This window comes from Hylobates moloch, unplaced genomic scaffold (assembly GCF_009828535.3).
Source record: "Hylobates moloch isolate HMO894 unplaced genomic scaffold, HMol_V3 SCAFFOLD_3, whole genome shotgun sequence".
Classification (NCBI taxonomy): Eukaryota; Metazoa; Chordata; class Mammalia; order Primates; family Hylobatidae; genus Hylobates; species Hylobates moloch.
Window position 1 is genome coordinate 31,975,277 of NW_026652278.1, and position 26,848 is coordinate 32,002,124.

At 46.6% G+C, this 26,848-nt stretch overlaps 1 protein-coding gene across 7 annotated transcripts in view; it reads left to right on the forward strand.

The window, feature by feature from the left end:
• FBXW4 (F-box and WD repeat domain containing 4) overlaps positions 1–26,848 on the forward strand; it is an 85,882-nt gene that overhangs the window by 33,792 nt on the left and 25,242 nt on the right. The window lies entirely within an intron of this gene.

Here is a 26,848-nt window from a genome sequence, read left to right on the forward strand (position 1 = left end):
CAGTCATATCCATCAGTAGCAAGGACCAAATAACCACAGGGGTGGGTTTCAATTCCTCAAGACCCTGGATTTCTGCCATTACCCAGAGCAGGATAGGCACAGGGAGGCTCATGTGCTGAGCTGCTGGCCTGAGACCAGCACTCTTCCAGCCCTGGCTGGCCCAGAACCCATTTGTGGGAGCAGCTCCTTTGTGGGAGCACCTCCTTCCTTGGCCAGCACGATTGGCCCACTTGTCAAGAGCCGACTTAAATGAAACCCTACAAATAGAAACAGAGGCTGCTGCAGATGGCTGAATACTGTGGATACAGAGTTGATGTGTCCAGACTTGGTCCCCTGCTAACAGGGATGCATTTCTATCCCTCAGTCTAGTGTTTAAATTCTTTCTTTCTCCATCTCTGTCTCTGTCTTTCTTTCTCTGTCCCTCCTCAACACCCACCTTCCACTCTCTGTCTCTCTCTCTTCAGATACTGCTTAAGCATTACCATGTTCTGGTCACTAGAGAGACAACAGTGAACTAGACAGCATAGTCTGATGGGAGAGACCGACAAGTAAAATAGGTAGTAGAGTGTGGTAAGGTCTCAGATGAGGTTGAGACAGGACCTTGGGAGCACGCTGGACGGATCAGTCGTCTTTCTCTTCCTCCCACTGCCTACACCTCCCGGCTTCAGTCCCTACCTGTACCACTCTTTCTTCCACTCTGCTCATCAGGAAGGGAAAAGGGAATTTTCCTGCTTTAGCTGCTGCTGACTTTTCTGGGTTGTGTGTGCAATATGCCTGTGTTTTTCCACCTTTGATCACCGTTCTGCCAACAGATAATTTAGCAATCACATCCCAAGGTGGAAGCATGGAGTTAATGTTAAAATTAGTTTTCTTTTTTTTTCTGTCTTTAAATTTCAGTGGGTGATGAGGCAGAGAGGGAGGCAGGAGGGTGAAGGGGAGCCATAAATTCTGTGGCTGGTGTAGCTGTTCTCTGAGCAGCCGGGAAGCCTCTGATGTCTCCACAGCACTTTCATTAACATTTAAATTAAGGGTTTGTTTTTCAGTCTGTTTTATAGGCAGGGACCTTTCATGGCCTGTCACATGCAGCACCCACCCCGCTCCCGCCCCAACTTCCCAAGCAAGTGTGTAATTGTAGCCACTGCTGTATCCTAACTCTAGGTTGCAGTCAGAGGTTCAAAGGGAATTCCTGGAGCTGGAGTTTTGGAGGTATAAGATGTAATAGTCAGGATGTGGGTGTTACTCCTCAAATGAAGGTGCTGTGTAGGAGCTCTTTCTCCTCTTATCTGACCTGTGCTTTCTCAGCTCTTCAAGGGACACACACTTCAATCTGACTCCGACCCCTCCCACCCTTCTTTCCTTTGGGCCATGGGGCAGGTAGAAAAGGGTGCAGTCCATTCAAGTGATTTCTCCTTATATTGCAAGTTAGGGCCGGGGACAGACTATTCTAAGATACAGATTTCCATGCTTATCTTCCTCCTTTTGATTATTATTATTATATTTTAGCCTCACAAATACTTCCTCCTACTCCACTGACTCTTGGAGAAGTAATAAAATCAATGGGATTACCATCTGAGAAGAATTTGTAATTACAGTAGGGTCCTTTTGTCCTAAAAAGTGTATTCTAACATGGATATGCGTATGCATACCATACTTAGTCACTAGCTCTGCATGTACCTTTTTGGAAATAGCTTACTGATTGAATTTGACGAAGCTATTCTCCCAGATCTATGCATTCAGAAGAAACTCTACTACAACCTCAGGTTTCTGAGCTTCCTTTCACACAGAAATATCTGGCAGCATTTGAGGAGGTTTTGAAAAGACATCCCTGCTCTGGTCTCCTCCCCGTCAGCACCCTGTTGATCTATAGATGACAAGAATGTGTACTAAACACACATGAAGCATCTCATTGCTTCATAACCTCTGAGGGCTTAGTTTTCCCACCGCTAGTCTCTAGGTAGCTTTCTTCTCTGGACAGTGAAGAGAGGAGCACTGGGACCTTTCTCTCTTTCTGTTCAGAGGCTGAGAGTTTCCCTTCCCTTGGAGCCTGGACTTTACTGCACGAGTCACTGTATCTTTCCTCCTTCCTCCACTAAGCCACTCAAACCATCCATGACTTATCTGCAGGGTTCAAGATGGCTGAGTGTTTTGCCCTTCTATGCCAGGTAACCTTGTGAACAGGTGGACACCCTCATGCCCTGGGGTCTTGCCCAAGGAGAGTGAGGGAGGTGCTGGGGCAACCCCTCTGCAGGTGCTGCTTGGGCTCAGATTGCAGGCTGATGTCCAGGCCCCTCCTGGTGGTGATTAATCTGGGACACGGGCCGACAGAGGCCCAGCCAGGGCTGCTTTGGTCCCTCACTGTGAAGACCTTTGGCTTGGAGACTGAACTGATCTCTATAGCCTGCTTCGGCTTGGGGTTTGATCTGTCAAGGCTAAAGAGGAACCTGATGGTAGAGCGGAAACTTGTAGCCCTGTCTGACTTATGGCACTGATCCGTTCCAGTGGCCTTGTCATGATAATACTCGTATATTTAAGAAGATTTCCCCACCTGTTAGCTGTAACACTCAGATCAGTCAAAAGAGGGATCTTCATGAAAAATCTGTGCTTTTAGTTTTTTGAGCCAATGGAGCTTACTCTTGTAAGTAGACTAGGGGCTGGGTAGGGGTTTCTAATGAGAATGAGTAAAAAAGGCAATAATGAGGTTGTGGCTGGATTAGTAGCAGAATGTATGTTTTTATGTGGAGGGGCTCATATCAGAGGTAGAAAGATCACCCCATCCTCCTGCAATTAGGCAGCTCTCAGGCCACTTGGAGCAGATTTCCAGATTTCAGTATTTAGAGTCAAGTCTTACCTTCCTCATTTTCTTTTTCATTTCAAACCATTCCCCCCTGCCACCCAGACGAAGTCTTGCCCAGGCTGGAGTGCAGTGGCGCGATCTTGGCTCACTGCAACTTCTGCCTCCTGGGTTCAAGCAATTGTCTTGCCTCAGCCTCCCGAGGAGCTGGGATTACAGGCGCCCACCATCACGCCCAGCTAATTTTTGTATTTTTAGTAGAGACGGGGTTTCGCCATGTTGGCCAGGCTGGTCTCAAACTCCTGACCTCGTGATCTACCTGTCTTGGCCTCCCAAAGTGCTGGGATTACAGATGTGCGCCACCACGCCCGGCCTCAAACCAATTTTTTTTTTTTTTTTTTTTTTTTTTAAATAGTCCTCCCTCTCCCTTTCTATGTACCAGAGTCCTGGTCCCCAGGACTTCCAAGTGGCAGTACATGGTGCCAGCTATATTTCTTGTCCGAGTTCAGGACAATCACACGTGGCTCCTCCACTTGATAATGGGCTTAAGGCCCAAGAATAGGAATTCTGTTGCCCATGACAGTTTCTCTGAATCAGTGAGTCTTAGTGAGTTTCATCATTATGGTAGTTCCATTTGGCAGTTAGAAGCTTGGGATTAAGAGCTAGGACATTTTCCTCATACCATGGAGAAAGAGAATAGGCACCATGTTGTACACCAGGAGAATGTGTTGACACTGTTGATGTGGGAAGCTGGCTGTAGAGACCCTATGAATCATAAAGGTTGTGTTGATACTGAATTTTGCTTTGCTGACTAGAATTTTACACATGCTGACAATAAAGAATACATGCATCATCAGACCAATGAATATTTTTGGCTTTTCCTTCAGACCAGTACTAAAAGGTCTCTGACTATGGATTGGACATCTGCTAATTCCTATGCCTCTCTAGCAGTTTCTTGAACAAGAAGACTCTTTCGAAGTTTCAGATAGTGAGCTTTTTTTTTGAGACAGAGTCTCGCTCTGTTGCCCAGGCTGGAGCACAGTGGCACGATCGTGATCTCACCTCACTGCAACTTCCACCTCCCGGGTTCAAGTGATTCTCCTGCCTCAGCCTCCCAAGTAGCTGGTACTACAGGCAAGCATCACCACGCCCAGCTAAGTTTTGTATTTTTAATAAAGATGGGGTTTCGCCGGGCGCGGTGGCTCAAGCCTGTAATCCCAGCACTTTGGGAGGCCGAGGCGGGCGGATCACAAGGTCAGGAGATCGAGACCATCCTGGCTAACACAGTGAAACCCCATCTCTACTAAAAATACAAAAAAAATTAGCCGGGCGTGGTGGCGGGCGCCTGTAGTCCCAGCTACTCGGAGAGGCTGAGGCAGGAGAATGGCGTGAACCCGGGAGGTGGAGCTTGCAGTGAGCCGAGATTGCGCCACTGCACTCCAGCCCGGGCGACAGAGCGAGACTCCGTCTCAAAAAAAATAAATAAATAAATAAAATAAAGATGGGGTTTCACCATGTTGGCCAGGCTGGTTTCAAACTCCTGACCTCAGGTGATCCATCCGCCTTGGCCTCCGAAAGTGTGGGGATTACAGGCATGAGCCACTGCGCCTGGCCAGATAGTGAGCTTTTGGAAGCAGAGGTTTTATTTCTTGTCTCATGTAAGAGTTACGTGCTTGTGTGCCTCAGACGAAATCCCTGTGCCTCTGGGGTGCCCTAGTAAGATGATTACCCAAGACCCTTGCCTCATTTCCAAGCTTGTTCTTACTCCTCTCTTGGGCCAGGACATTTTCCACAGGGAGTAATGGGTAACATGGTCTGTGGGACCCTGTCATACAGGCTTGGCTCAGGCCTATCTGAGGTGCTGACAAGGGCAGGAGAATTGGAGGGAGGAGGGAAGTGACTATGTGCATGCAGAAGCCATGGTAATTGCAAAGGGAATATTAGTCCAGGAGCTGCTGGCCCAGGAAATTGCTTTCTGTAGAAGCTTTCCTTTTCATGGTTTTCAGTGCAAATTGAAAACATAAATGGGCACAGAAAAGTGTAGGGGGGACAGGTGGGGTGCCAGTTGGGATGTGATAACATCCAAAATCTTCAGCAGGGTCTTAATTTGCAGAAGAGAATTTCAAGTAACAAGAGAGAACCTTATAGGATATTAAAATAATGTTAGAGCATGTTTTGCTGTGACCTTCCCACCCCCATGTTTTCCATGTACTTGTGTTCAGGCTTGTCCCTGGGCCTGCTCAGCTTGCCCTGCTGCCTCTTCCTCTGCTCTTTCCCACAGCAAAGCCATAATCCAGCTTTTAGAACAATGGCCATGGTAGTCATGGTATAGTATTTTGGTTTTCACAGCAGGCTGGGAAACAGTAGCCCCATCCAAAGTCAGTGCGCTTTAGAAAATGTACACATTGGTCCTGGGGACTGGAGCCTCCATATGTGGGCTAAAGAACATGCCTCTTGAAGGCAAGAGCTTGCCTGCTTTGAGAAGCTGTTAAAGCCAAGGCTCCTCATTTTATGTGTTCTCTCAAGATCAGCGGGTAGGCTTGATGAAGTAGAATGTGAGGCCACCAGGCCTTTTTCCTCTCTCGATTTCCCACACCTCTAGAGAGGTGTGACTTTCTGGTTCCAGGCTGGAGACACTTACGTCTGTGTTGCCTCTGGATGCTTTGGGGATACTGGCCAATAGGATAAGCATGGGGTGACCACCACTTTGATTATGTTGGCATAGCAAGTGATCAGGTGAGAAGCTTCAGACTGGTTTCTTTCTAGCTGCTGAGCTAGACAAGAAGACACAAAAAGAGGCCAAAAGGCAGTGTGAAGGGTGAGCTTTTCCAGTGTAAATATACCCGAGTAGTAGAGAATACTATGGAACTGTGGGGGCTTCTTCGCTTCCTTTGTGTGGGCCTTCAGTGCGCAGGTGATATGCATTGGCTGAAGAAAAGGCTGAGCTGTGTGAGGTAAAGTGAAATGTACCCTTTCTGTCCGTCACCACCATGAGTGTTCCTTCCTCGCTTCTTCATTGATTGGGGAATTTTGAAAGAGAAATTAGCTCGAATCTTGCCCTGAGTCCGAGCTGTGGTGCCTAGTCAGAACTTCAGTTTCAGGAGCAGTCTCCCACTAGGATGCTGTCCAGATGTAATCAGCCACTGCTTAGCACATGCTCCTCACCCTAGACTTATGGCACCATGGCCCTCTCGGGCTGGAGAGGGTCCAGTCCAGAGCACGGGACTCACTGTCTCTTTCTCCTGAGGACTCGACTCATGCAGGATGTTTCCTTCTCCTGCTATTTTCCGCCTTGTTGCAGCTGCAGCTTTAGCTATCCTAGAGAAACCTGGGTCTTTCCTCCTGTGCCTGAATGAGAAGAGGCCAAGTGAGTGATTAGGGTAGGGTCCTATGGTAAATGACCTAAGAGAAGGTTCAGCTGGGCATGATGGTGAGATTTGTAACATTTGGCAAAGAGGAAGAGACACATGTGTTAATGCCTTTGAAGTGTTCTTTCCCTGCCAGTTGGACTCTTACTAGTATCCAGGGTGAGCTGTGGTTGAGAATTTTAAAAAAAATTAATAGGAAAAAAACCCCAAATTATTCAAAGGATTCTTCCAGTTGTTAGAAGTCTTTGGTCCGGAAAATCCTTCTTTGCAGGCTGATAAGGATGAGTTCAAGAATAAAAAGAGGAAAAGTTAGAGTTTTTAAATTGCATTAGGTTGGCAGTGAGTATCAAAATTAAAACATGAACACTTTTGACCCAGAAATTCCACTTCTAGGAATTCATTGTAAGGCAATAACCAGACAATTATGCAAGATATATGTACAAAGACTTATATTAAGAACACATAAATAGGCCAGGCATGGTGGCACACACCTGTCATCCCAGCACTTTGGGAGGCTGAGGTAGGAGGTTAACTTGAACCCAAGAGTTCAAGACCAGCTTGGGCAACAGAGTGAGACCCAACTTCCACAAAAAAATCTAAAAACAAAATTAGCCAGGCATGGTGACATGCTCCTGTAGTCCCAGCTACTCAAGAGGCTGAGGTGGGGGGACTGCTTGAGGCCAGGAGATCGAGGCTGCAGTCAGCTGAGATCGTGCCACTGCACTCTAGCCTTGGTGACAGAGCAAGAGTCTGTCTCAAAAAAGAAACAAACAAACCCAAAAGAAACCATAAATATCCATTAGTAGGGTTCTGATAAAATATTTTATACTACGTTCCCTCAATAAAATGCTATGTAGCCATTAAAAGGATGATGCAGATGTACATTTACGGACCCAAAAGATGTCATAGCAGATTGTGGAATGAAAAAAGGTCAGAAAATAGTATGATAGTTTATTTAAATATCTCTTCAGGGTTTTTTCTTATATGGTGGATTTCTGTTGATATTTGATATTTACTTACTTTTTACTTTTAATGTATTTAAATTTTTTATAATGATCCTATTTTATAATTAGAAAAAACAAATTACATTTAAATGTCTATTTTAATATCAGGCAGCTATGGAGAGAATACCCCCTTTTTTTCTTACATAATTTTTAAAATTAAGGATGCATAGACCTACATTTACTATTTTTAAATAGCCTTATTGAAGTAGAATTTATGTATCATAAAATTTACCCATTTAAAATGTATAATTTAAGTGTACAATTCCATGATTTTTAGAAAATTTACAAAGTTGTGCAACTATCACCACAATTCCATTTGAGAACATTTCTAACACTTTCAGAAGATCTTTCCTTACATTTGCTTTTGCAGCATTAAACATGGTTTCATGCTTGGGACCTTTTTTGGGGAAAGAAATAAGTAAACATACTAGAATTTTTTTTAAAGGATAATATAAGCTTTGGATTTTTTTTTGTAATACATATCTCCGAGTGCCTTTTTTTTTTTTTTTTTTTAAGACGAAGTCTCGCTCTGTCGCCGGGCTGGAGTGCAGTGGTGCAATCTCGGCTCACTGCAACTTCCACCTCCAGGGTTCAAGTGATTCTCCTGCCTCAGCCTCCCAAGTAGCTGGGATTACAGACTCGTGCCACCACACCTGGCTAATTTTTGTATTTTTAGTAGAAACGGGGTTTGACCATGTTGGCCAGGATGGTCTCGATCTCTTGACCTCGTGATCCACCTGCCTTGGCCTCCCAAAGTGCTGGGATTACAGTTGTGAGCCACCGCGCCTGGCCCCAAGTGCTTGTCTTATAGATGTATTGAATGCTGCTGTGTGCAAGATCACATGGGAAGTATGAAACACAAGAGACTGTTTGTTTTTACTGTGTAGGAGCTTATAGTGCAATTGTGGAAACAATGCATGTACTGAAATGACAATTTATTTGGTTATATATGCAATGTAATTGCTAGCAACTACTGGGGTTATTGACAGGAAATCAGAGGAAAGCTGTAGCCTTCTTATTAAGTCAGAAGAGCTTCATGGATGACATGGAAGTTGAAGTGGGACTTACATGATGCCTGTATTGAAACTGCATAAGGGAACTTCAAGCAAGGGGACTGGTCTGAGCAAAGGCATACAAAGAGATGGGGAAGCTAAAGGTAGGTTTGGGAGTTCAGAGTGGACAAGTCTGGCTTGCTGGAGGAGAAATTTGGAGTCTAGTTTGGAGGGTGTTGAAGAGCAGAGTTTGACTTTAACTTGAGGGAGACAGGGAACTTTGGACCGTTTTGGGCCAGATTGAAGCAGTTAAATGGTTTATCTTGTGCTATAGCGTATAGGATTCTTTGGAGGAGAGAGACAGGCTGTTCTTTTCCAGGAATACACTTTGTTAGCAGGAAGGGACAAGACTCATAGGGACAGTGGGAAGACAAATTTCATTCAGGAAAACTATGTAGGAAAAAATCAGTAGTCAGACATGACTGCCTGTCAGGGAGAGAAGGAAGAGACGAGTACCTCTGTGAGCCTGATGATGGAGGGGGCACTGGGTTTGAGAAGACTGAATTTTGTTTTATGGGACAGTCAGGTGGCAATGGCCAGAGACAGTCCAGGAATGGTTGCCTGGAGCTCACACGTGGGGTTGAGATGTGGAAGGCCTCAGCACAGGGACAACAGTTGAAATAATGTGAGGGATTAGCACCAAAGGGCAACTCAGAAATAGACAGTGGAGCAAGGAGAAACAAAGAGCCAACATGTCCAATCAGAGGCAGGAGGAAAACTGGGAGCCTGGAGAAGAGTAGGTCAGCCAGCCAGAGTAGATGGTGGACAAATGAGTAATTCGGGGGCAACTTACATAAATGAATTTATCTCTGCCTTGCTTATTATGCCTTTTCCCTATTCTGATTGATAGATACCACCAATAAGGTAAAAATGTATACCCCTAATATTGATGCATGGAGATTTATAAGCATTTTCTTTTCCTTGCTTGACTTTAGCATTTTGTTTTCAAACTATAATAAATTTGCCTTTTTTTTCTAGTTCTTTCCTCTGGCTCTTGTTGTGTTTTCTATTGTTCTACCCTGTCGTTATTATTATTTTTTTCTTCTTGAGGGTTGCCTACTTTGGGCTTGGTAATTTTTCCCCCTCAGCTCACAAAACCAGGCAGTGGGATTTGGATGGTCAGCAACTGAGCTAGAGATGCTAAGTGACAAAGTGAGGGAATATCGTGGATCCCAGTTGTTTCCTCCATATGTACTGGTATCCAGGGCGAAGCAAGAGAGACTGATTTAGAATCAAGAAAAAAGCTACTGACCACGGATGTTGCCATTTGGAGAGGTTTAGCATCAGAACCATAGGAGCTGCTCAGGTTCTGGGCTTGCTTGGGCAGCTATGGCTGTCTGAAAACTTTTTTTTTTTTTTTAAAGAGATATAACTAAAAACTTTCAAGTCCTCGGATTTTGGGGGTAGTAATTCCACAGGGCTTGTCATTTGTGTTTGAAGCTGGTGGTGAGGAGGGCGGAGTGAGGAGAAGCGAGGGGGTGGAGATGGGAAGCAAAGAAGGAATCAGAGAGAGAAATTTTATTGAGGGAGAGTTTGCTGGGTTTATGGGAGGGAATCTCTCCCCTCCTCCCCATTCGGATTTGAAAGGGCCGGTGAATCTTTGATTAGGTGCAGGTCAAAAGAATTTACACATTGTGACCTTAATAACTAGAGGTGATTGGCAGGCGGGCTGCAGGGAGAGGGCCGCGGCCCCCTTTCATCTCACTTAGCACAGAGGAGAGACAATGGGCCAGCCGATTTTCCTTGTTGTCCCTTGTTTGAAAAGGTCTGGTGTCTCTACTAGGTACCTGTGACATGGGGGTCTTGATTGGGGTCTCATAAAGGCCCCTGTCAGTATGTCCAAAGGCCAAGAGTACAAAAGCAAGCAGTGGGTGGGGGTCTCAGCTGACCACTGAAGAAGGGAGGGGAGGGCCCGGGAGGCAGTGGAGGGAGAAGCAACCCCCGATGGGAGCCCTTATAGAGGGAGGGAAGGAGGGGGGCAGAGAAGGGCCATTTTTGTCCCTAACTCATCAAGCACATCTGCAGAATTGTCCAAGCTGCTGCCTCCTGGTTTCAAAAGAAAAAAATGATCGTTTGATAAACCGTCCCTGATTCACCACTTTCTCACAACGGTGGGAGACCCAGCCCTGACCTCTGTATGATTTCACGTCAGGACCAGGCTTTCTTTTCCCACCCCCAAATTGCTAGAGAAACTTTGAAATGTATCCTGTGGCTTTCTCTCCCTTCTTTCACCCCCCACCCATTTCCCACCCTCTCTACCCCACTGGCCTCTGTTTTCTCTCTGGGCGCTCCAGAGTGTAGGCGAGTAATTAGTCCCCTCTTTCTGGGGCACAATGAAGCCAGGGTGTTTGGCGGGCCCCTTCCCACCGCTCACAGAGCTGGGGCCTGGGGGGAAGGACCAGGTGGCATCTGCAGTGTGTTCCAGGCCTGTGCAATCGCTGGGGGACAGAGCTGGGGGCTCAGAGACTGGTGTGCTTCTGTTTCTCGAAGGAATGTGCAGAGGCGCATGCATTAATGGTCCCCACACAATGCTTGCATTTTTTTTTTCCAGGCAGAGGCATCTTCCCCGTGAAAAGGCTGCCGAACTCAGGGCCCAGGCGGGAGCTTTTGCCGGCGTAGTGGCGTTATTTCCCACCCTGCGCTTAGTCACTTGGAGCTAACATGGGAGACCAACAGGCCGCGTCTCTCGAGAGCCCGATCTTTGTATCGGATGTGTGCTCCCCCTCTGCCCTGTCAGTTTTGTGTGTTCACGGAGTGTTGATTTTAATGCGGGCCTGTGTTGGGCTGGGAGGCCAGGCTGGGGGGCCTCAAGTCTTTGTCTTGCAGGGCTTTTTCTTCTTGGAGGGTCTTCGGCCCTAGAGGCTGGTGGCAGATTTGAGAGGTAGGGTGAGATGCCAACTCTGGCTGGCAAAGGATTTCCCCATCCATGTGTCTGTCACAGACCACTGTGGGGTGCCTAGAAAACAAGAGCACCTTGGGATGCTCGAGCACACACTTGCTTGGCACCCCACCACCCCTTGAGGGGGGCGGTTAGTTCTACCCCATAGGGCTGCCAGCTTGAAGTGAGTTAAACCCCCCTTGTGACTGGGTCTGGCAGGAGCACAGATTGTGAGCCTCAGGGAGCCAAAGCAGGGCCTTGCTTGCAGGGCTCTGGGGGAGGTGGGGGCAGGCAGGAGGGGTGCTAGAGCACAGGTCAGCTGCAGAGACTACTCTGCAATCATTAAGGGACAGGAGAGAATAGAGACCAGACAAAAAAAAAGAAGCAGAGTGTCTGGGGGAGCTTCGGGAAATCACAAATGCTCATCTCAGGCAGTCGAAGGGGAATGTCCCTAGGAACTAGGGCCCGAGTGGAGGCATTTTCCCCAGTGAGGAGAACTGGACATGGTCACAGGTAGAGCCACCAAGGACCAATGAGCAGGCTGTCTTCTGTCTTTACCACTCGCCTTGTGCCAGGAGCTGGGGGATGGGGTCTGGGTGGGTACCTTATCTCAAACCCCGAGTCTTGCTGCGAGACAAGATGCCTATGCATGACTCAAGGAGGAGGAGACTCTGGGGAGCCTCAGCCTGGGTGTGGTCTGCTCTGCTTCTGGGGAGAGCAAAACTTCGAGTACCTGGAGTCAGGAAGTCAGTGAATGAAGGCCTCCAGGCCCCCAACCATGGCCAGGCTGTAGCCCTGGCATCCGTGTGGTCCTGGGGCTGGGGACCATCATCTGGATGGAATCAGGCTTTTAGAAAGGGGCTGTGTCTTCACTTTCCATATGGATCGGAAGGCAGAGATGCAGGCTGGCCACTGAGATGAGGTGGCCCTGGGGAGGCATCCCGCCAAGGTTCATCAAGCACAGGGGCTCCTCTGTGCTGCTGTTGGCATCCTTCAGACTGTCTTGGGAATTGGCGCCAGTCACACTGCGAGGCCTGACAAGGAGAAAGAAGCTGGAGCTCCAAGGTCTTTGAGGGGCCTAAATCCCAAAGGAACCCACCAGTAAGAAGCAGCTCCTGCTTTGGGTCACTCTGTTTCAGAGGACATTTCTTTCATTGGGAAATAGGCACTCCCAGCAATACCCACCCCTCCTTTTTCCTTTTACTGTTTTTTTTTTTTTTCCCCTTAATATTTCCAAATGTTGTTCCTCCCTTTCCTTCTCTTCCATTTTGTGGACCGCTCATAAAAAGCCTGAGAGAAACAGAGTTTATGTGTATGGATGTGATAATGGTGGGTGGGGCATGTCAGAGATGGTTAGGCTGGGGCTCCCGGATTGTAGAAAGCGCTGTGACTTCCCTGGGCTGCCCTGCCAAGGCCTGGCTGGGAGGGCAATGGCACATCATAACCTTTAAATGCAAACTTGATGGAGGGGAGAGATGAAATCATAGAAGCAAATTAGATGGATCTATAGGGAGTGTTCAACTGGAGAAAACGAACATTTCTTACTAATTGGAGTTCAGGGTGCTTCATTATTAGCTTCATTACAAGGGGAAGAGTACAGCAGCCTCTTTGGGGATTCCCTGGGCTGCCTTTTTCCTTTAAAAGGTATAATTGTATTTATGGTGGAGGAAGAAGTAGGAATTGCTCTTGGTAGCTTTGTGGAGCACCCAGGGATTTAAAGCAGAGTTTGGAGCACGGTAGAGGAGAGGGAGAGATGGACTAGTGAGAGAGCACTTAGAAGCCTCATTCCTTGATGATAAAAAGGAGATGGGAAAAGCTCTGGTGGGGATGGGAACCTCCCATCTCAGACCAAGATTGAGGAATTGGGAATGACAGGAATAATACTGATCAGAAAACCTGACTTTCTGGGAGATCTGATATTTGACTATTTTAACTTTTGTATTAAAAGGGTAAAATGGCGGAATGCAGACACAGGGTAAAGGTCTGACAAAACTTGTTTTCCAGCATACACAGGACCTTCTCCTCATGGGCCAGGGAAAGGCTGGGGTGAGTGTGGCCTTAATTGGGCCTGGTTGGATGCACATTAACTTCTGTCCGGGCAGGGCGCTTGTTCTGTCCGTGGAAGATTATCGACTGAGATAATGAACTTGGCTGTACAGTTCTGACTCCTTTTCCTGTTGCCACTGCTGCAGCCCCAGGGCTCATGTCCAAAGTATAATCAATCCCCCAGAAAACTCTGATCCAGGGTGCTTGCTCAAGGAGGTGACTTACCTAAGTTCTGTCTAGTCAATCAAATTATCTGGTATTTAATGTTCTCAGGAAAGCTGAGAAAAGATACTGTTTTGTGATGGGAGTGTTTATACCCAAGAGCAGGGGGTACAAAATCTCAATCATCTCAAATCAATGCTTGTTGTGACTTCATCAAAGGCCCAGAATTTTTGCTTTTTTCCTCCCAGCCTGTCGTTTGCTTTCACTACAAGTCTATGCTTAGTCCAACCTTCCTGAGGTACCTGGGACTTTAAATATACAGGATAAAAATAGGAAAAAACAAACAAAAAAACCCAAAATGCAGGATATCTTCTACTGGTTGGTAGACCTCATCCCTAATGGAGGCCTAATCCCTTTTCCTAGTGGACAGGGACCTCCCTGATGATTGGGTGTCCTATGATTTATGAGCTCACTGATTACCTATAGGAGGCAGCTCATTTTTATCTCCCTCCCTGCAGATTCCGAGCAAGTTATCATCAGGGTCTAAGCTCTTTAGCTTTTCCACAGAGGGATAGCAGAATATTGGGGGTGGGATGGGAAGCTGGTTTTCTCTAGAAACTAGACTTGCAGGTACCTCAAGTCAGCAGCTAGCAGTTGTCTAGCACCTGGCACAGGTACTGTGGAGAAATGAAAGCCTGAAGTAAGATGGGTCACTCAGCCATTAAATGAGGAATATATACCACTGTCAAGTGTATTTGCAAATTTGTGACCTTTCTTATCATTCTTCTGAAAGGTTTGTATCCCATCCCAAGTGGCCTAGTGGGAAAGAAAGGAAGCTTCCAGTGAAATGACTTTTTGGTCATTTTTTGGTGTCCTACTATTTTTCCAAAGAGAAAAATCTTCATGGCTTTACAGTTTGGGATTTCAGAAATGCAGGACAAAAACATGCCATTGGGGGAAAAAAATCAATTCCAAAGCAAGTGTTGGTGTGGTGCGAGTGGGTGGAACTACACTTGAGGTTGGATGGGATGGGCAGGCAGCTGCCTAGGGAAGGGATTCCCAGGCTTTAGCAACTCCTTAAGTGTCTATGTGTAAAACTCTGCTACTTCAAAGAACTACCCAGCAAGTAGTTCCTCCCCTCATCTCTCTAAGGTGGTAGTCACCCAAGGAAGGTGCAGGGTCGCACTCTGAGGCCTGGTGGAAAGGAGCTGATGGGGGCAGAACGACCTGTGGGTGAGAGATCCATTCCCTAGAACTAATGAGAGGAACAGAGAAATTAAGGTCACCATTGGAATCTCCTCACATTGTAGGCATCCCTGCCCAGGCCTGGGACCCAGAAAACATGATTCTTGAGAATAAGTGGGTTCTGGCAGCCTCCATTGGGAAAGCCACACATACACATGACTAGCAGTACCGCATGGGTGTGTGAAGACTTGGGGAACTCAAGGTCCTAGAGTTTTGTGGTAGAGCTGACTGAAGCCATGCTTGCACCCCATTCCTAACCACCACCACCCACCCTGCCAGGCGATAGAAAACCTCCCTCCAGCCTCTTGAGACCAACTCCGGCTCCACTGGGACTTTAAATCTCAGAAGAGGGATAATGGGTATTAGATGCTGTGGGATCACTGTAGGCTATTTATGATCTAAGTCTTGGGTTTGAAATTAATTGGATTGGAAAACAACTTCCTTTTATTATTTTTTCAAACCAACTAAATACCCCAAAACCAAAAGGTAAAACCCCCAAACCTTTCATCCTTTTCCCTCTCCCTGGACTTTATTTGCTGGGTAGTGAAAAGTGCTCTCTCCAGCCTCCTTTGGGTTACTGTGCTGAACAAAGTGAGAAACCCAGGGAAGAAGGAAGCTGGTGCCAAAAGGGCTGGCTGCTGCCCCTCCCAGCTCTGCGTCCCCTGGCCTTCCCGGCCGCCTCACAGTCTGGGCCCCAGCCCAAGCAAGCAAAGGCGCCTTGACCAGCAACAAGCCCCGGCTTTGTTGCTCCTGTGGGGGAAATGCTTTCTGGAGCCCAGGGATCTCCTCTGAGAACCACCTGTGCCTCTCGGCCTTCTGCCTAGCCTGGGCCTTCGGCACAGGGGCCCCTGCATTCCAGCCAGCAGGCTAATGGTAGGGAGTGAGGGGTGGGAGTCAGCTAAGGGGGCTGTGGTCAGTTTGAGGGGGCTCAAATTCCAGTCTGCCCCTTTAAGGCCCCTGGTTGGCTCAGAATCTCCTGAGGCCCTGGCCAGGTTAAATTTGTCCTGTCTGTCGTCAGCCTTGAGAGTAGCTTTCTAAAGTGGTCTACAGAATAGGGACAGGGGACCCAAGGCCTCACTTCTTACCCCATACTGCAGGGGAACAGTATAGGTTCCCTTTACTAGGCCATTTCCTTGATCAAGAATCCCAACTGATGCTCTATGGCCTGGCCAGTGATGATCACAATAATGACAAGAGTGATTAGCACTTGTAGAGTGCCGATGAAATGCCAAGCACTATGCTGACCACTTTATACCTTATTTAATCCCCCCAGATAGGTACCATCATCATCCTCAGTTTACAAAAGGAAACTGAGACCCAAGAGAGGCTAACTAAACAGCCAGAGTCACATCTCTCATAACCAACACAGCCAGAGTTGGAGTCCTGGCATCTGACTCCAGAGGTCATGCTTTTTCACTTCTATGCTACACTGTCTGCTTCCCCGTCCTGTGCTGAGCTCTCTCATTTGGAATTAGAACTTGTTGATTATCTTGAATTGTTTCCAACTTTAAAAAAAATGAATTCAAGACTTGATTCTCTGGCTGGACCTTAAGCTGCCTAAGGGCAAGCCTATATGAATTTGGTTTTTCTTGAACACCCCAGCATCTATCACAAGGCTGGCATGGGGAGCCCCTGGGTACTTATTGAAGGAATGAAGCCCTGTCTTTGTCTGTTCCCCGCTCAGGGATTGCCCGGGCAAAATCTTGTTTTGTGAAAGGGGTGGTGAGTGCCAGAGCAGGACCTTCTGTTTGTCCCGGGGAGGCAGCCTGTGCGTATCTGAGGAAAAGGTGACAGGGAGAGGGTGTCCTGTGCAAGTGGGACACAAGACTGATGCAGGGGCACAGGAAGATGGGAAGACAGAATCCAGGCCAAATGGGACTGGGGAGCCAAGCCAGTTGTTCTGAGCAAACCGTTTCATGAATCTTCATGGGCCTTTCATCTTGAAGGCCTGCTTGTCTCAGGCAGGTTGTTGGACTGGGCTGCCCCCCAAAGAGAAGAGGCTGTTCCATGCCGCAGGGGTGTGATGGCAGGGTCTGGCTTCACATCTGAACTGTGGGTATTGAGACTAGCCACCCTTTTCTTTGTAGATTCTGCTATAGAGAATGACTTTGAAACTCTTGCAAAGGCTTGAGGTGGGGGTGAGGGCGTGGACAGTAGTTCTTTGCAGCCAGCCCAGGTCATTGAAGGAGCAGGCTGGGGTGGCACATCATAGTGCAGTAGTTTTCATGGCTAGATCTCAATGCCGAGCAAACGGGCAAAAAGTGACCTGACCACCACCTACAAATCATGTACCAAACTGCTCCTACAGCCCACGGCCATGATTGCCCCTGAATATAGCTCACTTAGGCTGTCAGAGACTCCTCTGTATGTGGTGAGGTTTTGGGTGGCAAATGGGGGCATGATCTCATTTTTGTTGGCATGACTGGAGGGCAGGGCTATAGAGCAGTGGCCTGTGCTATGGGCAGCTCAGCTGTGTATCTTTTCATCAGTACTGGGTTCTGCTGGATCATAATGTTATTAGTGGAGTAGCCTTGGAGAGTGCCTGGTTTTGGAGTTTCTAGACAGGGCTCTGAAAGGTCTGTGGCATTTCTGGGAGAATCTTTTTCCCTGAAGCTTCCTGACTGAGTTGCCCATGAAGGCCCAAAATATGATGTGAGCTCCAGCCCCAGGCCCTCTGGAGAGAGCAGAGCAGATCCAGCACTGTGGCCACCCTGCTGCATAGCCACCTCCCTTCGCCCATGGCTGCTCAGGTTCAATTTGCCATCTTTTTCCTATTCCTTGCTTCATAAATGCAGGGCTGTGGTGCTAAGTACAAGTCAATTGTCTTGAGTGTCTCCACTTCCCAGAAGGCTATTTGGCCTACTGACTCTGTTTGGAAGATGCAGATTGGGAGGATGACAATGTAGGTAATAGATGGCAGCACCTTCTTTCCCTTGCCCAGGCCCCAGTCCCAGCTGCCCCCACCAGTCCTGCTCTGGCTCACCACGGGGCCCAATTCAGAGTCCTCTTTTGTTTGGCTTGCACAGAGCAGCTCCAGCTCACCGTTCCCACATGCCAAAGTTTCCCCACCATTCACTGGGAAGGCTGAAAAGCCCTCAGCTAATTGAGTTGGGCTGAAAATTACCATTTCCCTGTGTTCCCCTGCTGCTGAGGACATTTGTGTCACTGCTGTATTTAGGGGGAACAAAGGCCCCCTGTGGGGAGAGCCCAGGTACGAATGTGGGATGGGGGGAATAATTGCGGTCTCTCCAGGTGAAAGCCCCTGTTAAACTTCAGTAAGTCAATTAGGCTTTGCAGGGAGGGCAGAGACCCCCACAATAAACTGTTCCCACCAAGCAATTAAAGAAAATCATTTTAGCTTTGAGGAGAGAAACTGCTTATTAGAAATTTTGTGGGCCCCCCCACTTCGCTACCCCAGGCCCCCTTAGGGATGAAACAACAAAACGCCTTCCTCAATAGAAGTGTTTCTCCTCCTTCCACTCATTGTGTGGCCTGAAAGCACTTACCGTGGGAGGGAAGAGGGTGGGACAGAGACTGGCCTAAGGGGGAGAAAACTGCAGGGGCTTAACACCTGGGCTAGTGCAAAATCACAACTGCCCAGTAAGTTTAGGTAAAGAGACCCCTGTGGGCACAGTGTGTCTACAGGATCTGTGTGGAGTTTCCTTGTGTGGGACATGCGTGCCCACAGACCGCTATCTGCTCTTCAGCACAAATGGAGATGTAATGCAGAGCGTGCGTATGCCTGCGGCATCCTGGGTGCCCCCTTACCGAAGGGAGCAAACGCGGCTGCATGTATGTGTGTGTGTGCCTTCTCAGCAAAGGATGGCAAGGTCAGGACAACCCAGAGGGCATGTACCTCTTCCCAAGGCTGTGACTGGGCCCATGTTCTCTCTCTTCCCAGGGGCCAAATCCCAGCACGTGGGAGTTGAGCCACAGCACAGCTTTCCACCTTGGACAGTTGGCAACTGAAGGCTGAATGACCAGCAGCCACCTACTGGGCCTGGGCTAGGAGTGATGTCTGGGGAATTGAAGGGAAGACACGCTAATCATTACAGTCTTGCTCCCATGTTGTTTGGATGAGGTGAGGTGTGGAGACTCAGCAGTAAAGGAATCAGTGGCCTGGGCTGACACATGCTTTCTTGGTCTCTAGTTTGGCTGATGTGTCTTATGAGAGTCTCCTGTTGGCAAAGCCTTGCCTTCTCCTATTTCTGAGGGGTAGCACAAGTTGGAAAGATAAGGTGACCTTATTTTATATTATTTGGGGAGGATGGCAGGGAGGGAAGTTGACCTGTGCATCAGTAGTCTAGAATTTGGTAGTTTACAGGTATGTATGTATGTGCATACCCCCAGATCACAGGTAGTGTAGGCATCACGCCCAGCCCTGCCCTAAATCTTGGCACTTTAAAGGAGGGCCTGGTGGCGCTGATGGTGGGCATGGCATTGATTCAGGCACTGCCCTGGCCCCAGTGCTTCCCTGTGGCTCATGATGTGTTTGGCCTTTATTCCAATGTTCCAAAGAGGTGAAATTAAACATCGAGGGGCAGACTTTTCCCAGAAAGCAAATATGCTATGTTATTTGCCTACCAAGGAGGCTTAGGAGGTAGAATTTGGTGCCTACAGACTGGCAGTGGGGAGGTGTGTGGGCTGTTGACAAAGTCCTGAGCAGGAGGATGGAGGGGAGGTTTTATACAGAGTAAGAGCTGCTTGGAACTTGGAAGTCCCAGAGGAGTGTTGTAGCTTGGAGAGGAGCAGGAAGGGGCAGCTCACTGTGGCAGGCTCTGCATAGTGGCTGCCTGTAAGGAGATGGGACTTCAGAGGAACTTGAGGCTCAGATACTTGTCATGTTTTTGTTTTTGTTTTTAATTAAAAAAAAAAATAGAGATAGGGTCCTGCTATGTTGGCCAGGTTGGTCTTGAACTCTTCGCTTCAAGCAATCCTCCCGCCCCGGCTTCCCAAAGTGCTAGGATTACAGATGTAAGCCACTGTGCCTGGCCACTTGTCATGTTTTGCTTCAATTTTTAAATGTGTATATATTCATAGACATATCCTAAACACATACACGTGTGACTATTTTATTTTATTTTATTTTATTTTTTTGAGATAGAGTCTCACTCTGTTGCCCAAGCTGGAGTGCAATGGCACAGTCTCGGCTCACTGCAACCTCTGCCTCTCGGGTTCAAGTGATTCTCCTGCCTCAGCCTCCCAAGCAGTTGAGATCACAGGCGTGTGCCACCACTATGGCTAATTTTGTAATTTTAGTAGAGACGAGGTTTCACCATGTTGATCAGGCTGGTCTCAAACTCCTGACCTCAGGTGATGCACCTGCCTCAGCCTCCCAAAGTGCTGGGATTACTAGTGTGAACCACTGTGCCTGTGCCTGGCCACATGTGTGTCTACTGATGTACTATACAGTGATATGTTTATAGAGTTCTTATGTAACATCTCATGTATTATTTTGATACACCGTAATGTGATTTTCCATAAATAAGCTTTGGTTTCCTCGTACCTAATTTCTGATTTAGAACTTCAAATGTCTTTCTGATCTGGGGCCAGGTTCATTAAAAAAAAGAGAGTGAGAGGGTTTGGGGGGACACACTTAAGGTATGTATGTGTATTGTTTTGTTTTTTTTTTTTTGAGAAAAACAAAATCTTACATGCACTTTGTAAATTTTCTGCTTGGTTTCTCTTGTGTTTTGTGTTTGTGTGCACATGTCACTCAGAGGGATTCAGAAGTAGAATATTTGAGTTTGCTCCTATAGTCAGATTTATTTTTCCCTTGGTTTTTGGGTCATTTGTACCAGGTCAGGGTGGAGAAGAGATAAAAGAAGTTGTAACAAAGGAGTTGCTTGGGGTTACGAAGAAAGATCACAGTCAATTGGTTTTGATTGTGGATGTGTATTTTTTAACTTTAATTCTGAAAATTTTCAAAGATAAAGAGAAAAATAGTAAAATTAACCCCTGTGTTTTCCATCACCATCTTAATTATTTTATGCATGCTTTTTTTCCTTTTTTCCCCCTCAAAGATTCTCCTATCCAATTGTGCATGCTTTTAATTAAAATTAAATGAATACGTGGAAAATATATTTAAATTATCTGTCTCTTAAATGCCTGGCACTATGGTTGTTGAAAATGGAAGGGTCGGCCGGGCGCGGTGGCTCACGCTTGTAGTCCCAGCACTTTGGGAGGCCGAGGCGGGCGGATAACAAGGTCAGGAGATAGAGACCACGGTGAAACCCCGTCTCTACTAAAAATACAAAAAAAATTAGCCGGGCGTGGTGGCGGGCGCCTGTAGTCCCAGCTACTCGGAGAGGCTGAGGCAGGAGAATGGCGTGAACCCAGGAGGCGGAGCTTGCAGTGAGCCGAGATCGCGCCACTGCACTCCAGCCTGGGCGACAGAGCGAGACTCCATCTCAAAAAAAAAAAAAAAAAAAAAAAAAAAAAAAAAAAAAAGAAAATGGCAGGGTCGGCTGGGCGTGGTGGCTCACACCTGTAATCCCAGCACTTTGGGAGGCCGAGGTGGGTGGATCACCTGAGGTCAGGAGTTCTAGACCAGCCTGGCCAACATGGTGAAACCCCATCTCTACTAAAAATACAAAAATTAGCTGGGAATGGTGGCGGGTGCCAGTAATCCCAGCTACTTGGGAGGCTGAGGCAGAAGAATCGCTTGAACCTGGGAGCCAGAGGTTGCAGTGAGCCAAGATCACGCCATTGTACTCTAGCCTGAGTGACAGAGTGAGACTTGGTCTCAAAAAAAGGGGGGGGGAAAAAATGGAAGGGTCTAGGTTGGGCAGGGTGGCTCACACCTATAATCCCAACACTTTGGGAGGCCGAGGCAGGTGGATCACTTGAGGCCTGGAGTGTGAGACCAGCCAGGAGTTTGAGACCAGTTGAGACCAACACAGCAAAACCCCATCTCTACTTAAAAAAAAAAAAAAAAAAAAAAATTAGCTGGGCGTGGTAGCACATGCCTGTAATCCCATCTATTTGGGAGGCTGAGACACAAGAATTGCTTGAACCCAGGAAGCAGAGGTTGCAGTGAGCCAAGATCATGCCACTGCACTCCAGCCTGGGCAACAGAGTGAGACTCTCTCTCAAAAAAAAAAAAAAAAGAAAGAAAAGAAAAGAAAATGGAAGGGTTTGAGAGTAACCAAACTCTGCCCCATTAGAATGAGTCATGTGGTTTCCAGTAGAACATTCAGTCTCATCAGTCCATAAAAAGGGATTCAAGGGACCAAATCTCTGAAGATCAGGGCCTTGTCCCTTGAAGACTAGACTCCTATCCCTCAAGCAGCATCCTTGTTATTTTCTGTTGTCCAGACCATCTCCTCACCCCCTACTGGGAGTGGGCAGGTAGATTTTCCCTGGCACTGTTCTTGGGCGTTGGTATAAGAGAACACCTCATCTCCTTTCTGAAGTTCCAGGCCAGCCTTTGTGGTTCTGTTTCATCTGCTCTCTTAGAAGACCTACCAGGTATTAATTTTGTGGTTGAAGTATCTTCTTAGGCCCCAAGGTGTCCAGTAGAGGCCTGGCAAAGCCCTTTGCTCATCTCTCAGTGAGGACATTCAGTTGGGTAAGAAGCCGAGCAGTTACTCAACAGAGGCTCTATATTACTCAGGACACATTTATTGTAAGTGACAGAAACCAAATTCAAATTCACATAAATAAAACGGAATATTTGGCTCATGAAATCCAAGGGAAAATGTGAAAAACCAAGCCAAAGGCAGAACTGAAATACAGCCTTGGGACTAGCTGAACCGAGAGGCCACAGTGCTGCCATGGCTTTATCCTTCTGGGGTGCTCCATCTCTTTCTTTATGGTTCTTAGCTCCTTCCTTTCTCCAAGCTGACCAGCTTATTCCATGAGGCTGCCAAGAGCTCCTGAGTTTGGCAGCTCATTGCTTCAATCAGAGAGAGTGCCTGGCTTCCAAAAATCCCAGGCCTGTTTTGGGTCAGCTGCGCATCTCTTGATTAATTAACTATGGCCAGGGAGGGAAAGTCATGTAAGAACATGGTGGATCTCTCAGGAATCACATATATGGAGGGACAATGTGGGCACACAGAACAATAGGTGTCTACTAGTTGGATAAAGGCCAAATTACTCCATGATGTCCCATCCCAAAGTGTCTGTGTGAATGGTGACTGAGCTCAGAGACCTTGGCTACCAACTCTTAAACAAAGTGAAGAGTCTGATAGGAACTGTTGTGCAGCCTTTGACCTCCTCCCCCTCACATTATTACTAGTCAGCAAATTAAGGATTCCTCCTTTGTAAGCTGTTGATGATGTCCTTAGCAAAACCTGCCATATTCTAATGTGACATGCACAGAGAAAGAACTTGGTTGCAGACACCTGAGGTTGTATGAATGAGCAGTGGCCTAGCACCCTCCCCGAGGGTCAGAGAGAGACTGGAACCAAGTCCTGGGATGGCACAGGTCTGGTCTGCCCAGGCTTCCTCCAAGGGAAAATGATTAGCAAGCTGCATGATTTGGGATTAAACTGCAGGGAGTTGACACGTGCACCAGGGCTTGCTGCTGGCACTCCTCTGCAAATGGAGCACTCCTTTCTTGTGAGGGATAGGCTTTACCTATTGTGTACATAGATACAGTAGGTCTTATTGTCATGGATCCTACTTCTGTAGTCCTGCTGTGTATAATTAATGATGCATAGCATCTCTTTACAAAGAGAGTGGTTATGAAGCAGAAGTTTAGGGGGAAAGCACTGTCAGAGCTGCCGGAAAACTGGAATTCTCATAGGCAGCTGTTCCCAGGCTTTCACCACTCAGAAAGCCATCCAGGTAAAGGGTCTCTGTCAAGTCCCAGATGGAGCCAAGATATCGTGTGGTTTGTGCGATAATCAGAATCACATTTAATTCAGTGTGCTACTAACATGCAGCACATCTTTCAGGTAACTTCAAAATGAGTATTTTAATTACCATTCTCCTTTTAATTTCTTAATTTCTGTTTTGTTGTTTTATACGTAAGTGATGTATAAATGTGTTCTAATTGCAAAAATTCAAACAATTTAAAATACATAGAATAGAAAGGAAAAATCTCCTTCAGTGACCTGTGTCCCCTCCCGTTATCCTACTCTTTTTTTTTTTGCAGGACGTCTAGTATGTGTCATTCCAGATCTTTTCATTTGAAGCAAATAGCAGATATCATATAGTTTCATCAATATGTGTACATATATAGATATATGGTTCTGCTTTGTTTTAGGCTCACATTATACATTTGTTCTGCAGCTTGAATTTCTCATCTCCCTATGAGGTTTGGAGGTCCTTTCATGTCAGAGCACCCCATCCTACCATGTTCTTTTTGACTGCAGCATTCTAGTTCCACACCTTACAAACCACAGTTTGTAACCATCCATCTACTGATGGACACGTAGGTTGTTTCCAGTGTCTTGCTATTACAAACAGTCCTTTGGGAAACATCTGTGTACTTGCCTATTTTTACATATGGTCAGGTATCTTTCTAGGAAAGATGCTTAGAAAGAACATGCTGGATTGAGGAGGAGGAAGCGCACCGAAAAGTTTTTAGATACCGCCACATTGCCTTCCAGTTAGACCGTATCAGGTTCTATACCCGCAAACAGTGTATACAATTACCCATTTCCTCTTATCAGTACTGGGTAATATCTGTTTTTTGAAAAATTTTGCCACTCTGATAGGTAAAAAATGATATTTAATTTGGGGAGTGAGTATAAAATAGTGATTAAGGGGTGGACTTTGCAGCCCACATGGCTGGGGTCAAATCATCAGTCCCTTTCCTACTAGTTGTGTAATGTTGGTGAGTTACCTCTCTATTCCTCAATTTCCTTATCTGTAAAAGGAGGAGGATAATTTTGGCTATACAAACCTCATAGTGACCTTTTTTTTTTTTTTTTTTTGAGACAGAGTCTTGCTTTGTCACCCGGGCTGGAGTATAGTGCCATCATGATCTTGGCTCACTGCAACCTCTGCCTCCCACAATTCTCATGCCTCAGCCTCCCAAGAAGATGGGATTACAGGCATGCACCACCACACCTGGCTAATTTTTGTATTTTTAGTAGAGATGGGGTTTCACCATGTTGGCCACGCTGGTCTCAAACTCCTAGCCTCAAGTGATCTGCCCGCCTTGGCCTCCCAAAGTGCTGGGATTACAGGCATGAGCCACTATGCCTGGCTCATAGTGGCTTTTTTTTTTTTGAGACGGAGTCTCACTCTGTCGCCCAGGCTGGAGTGCAGTGGCATGATCTCGGCTTGCTGCAAGCTCCGCCTCCTGGGTTCACACCATTCTCCTGCCTCAGCCTCCCGAGTAGCTGGAACTACAGGCACCCACCACCAGCTGAGTATTTTTAGTAGAGAGGGGGTTTCACCGTGTTAGCCATGATGGTCTCGATCTCATGACCTTGTGATCCGCCCGCCTCAGCCTCCCAAAGTGCTGGGATTGCAGACATGAGCCACTGCGTCTGGCCCGTGGTGGCTTTTTAAAAACGTTTTTATAACGGAAAGTTTCAAAATATACAAAAGTAGAATAATTACCAACTCTTGGCTAACCTTGCTCCATTAATCCCTATACACTTTACTGTCCCATATTATTTTGAAGCAAATATCAGACATACAATTTCATCTATAAATATTTCAGTCTGTACTCTAAAAGATAGTGATACTTTTTAAATATAATCATAGGCTGGGTGCAGTGGCTCATGCCTGTAATCCCAGCACTTTGGGAGGCCGAGGCAGGTGGATCACCTGATGTCAGGAGTTCAGGACCAGCCTGACCAACATGATGAAACCCCATCTCTACTAAAAACACAAAAAATTAGCCAGGCATGGTGGCAGGCACCTGTAATCCCAGCTACTCGGGAGGCTGGGGCAGGAGAATTGCTTGATTCTGGGAGGCGGAGGTTGCAGAGAGCTGAGATTGCACCATTGCACTCCAACCTGGGCAACAAGAGTGAGACTCCATCTTAAAAAAAAAAAAAAAAGTAATCATAATACCATTATCATACCTAGAAAAATATTATCAAATGTGTAGAAATGCCTTGAGGGTTAAGTGAACTAATTGATAGAAAGTGCTTAGAACAGCACTTGGGCACACACTAAATACTGTATGTGTTTGTAATTATCTTTGTTGTTTCTCTAATTTGCAATTCTTTTTTGTTTTTTTTTTTTTTTGGTTGTTTGTTTTGTTTTGTTTTTGTTTTTTGGTTCTTTTTTTGAGATGGAGTCTCGCTCTCTCACCCAGGCTGGAGTGCAGTGGCTCAGTCTCAGTCTTGGCTCACCACAACCTCTGCCTCCTGGGTTCAAGCAATTCTCCTGTCTCAGCCTCCTGAGTAGTTAGGATTACAGGTGCATGCCGCCACCCCCAGCTAATTTTCTTTTTTGTATTTTTAGCAGAGATGGGGTTTCACCATGTTGGCCAGGCTGGTCTTGAACTCAGCTAATTTTTTTCATATTTTGTAAAGACAGGGTCTTACTTTGTTGCCCAGGCTGATCTTAAACTCCTGGGCTCAAGCAATCTGCCTGTCCTGGCCTCCCAAAATGCTGAGATTACAGGCATGAGCCACCACTTCTGGCCTCCCATCACCTCTTTTAATATTCTCAGTATTAATCTTTTGACTATATATCAGCAGTCCCCAACGTATTTGGCACCAGGGACTGGTTTCATGGAAGACAGTTTTCAATTTTTCCATAGCCTCGGTGGTGGGAGGGGGGTGAGTCAGGGTTTGGGATGATTCAAGTGTATTACATTTATTGTGTACTTTATTTCTATTATTATTACATTGTAATATATAATGAAATAATTATACAACTCACCATAATGTAGAATCAGTGGGAGCCTTGAGCTTGTTTTCATGCAACTAAATGGTCCCATCTGGGGGTGATGAGAGACAGTGACAGATCTTCAGGCATTAGATGTTCATAAGGAGCCACAATCTAGATCTCTTGCATGTGCAGTTCACAATAGGGTTTGTGCTCCTATGAGATTCTAATGCTGCCCCTGATCTGACAGGAGGTGGAACTCAAGGTGGTAATGCCAGTGATGGAAAGTGGCTGTAAATTCAGTTGAAGTTTGCTTGCCCACCACTTACCTCCTGCTGTGCGTCCTGGTTGCTAACAGGCCATGGACTGGTACAGGTCTGTGGCCTGGGAGTTGGAGACCCCTGCTATATATGATAATTCCTTTCAGCTTGTTGTTTTTGATGTCTTCTGTTGTGTAGAAGTTTTTGTTATTTGTAGGTTAGGCCTGTCTGATCACTACCTTCATGGCTTTAGAATTTTGTGTTTAAGAATGTCTTTCCAAGATTATAAAACTATTTTCC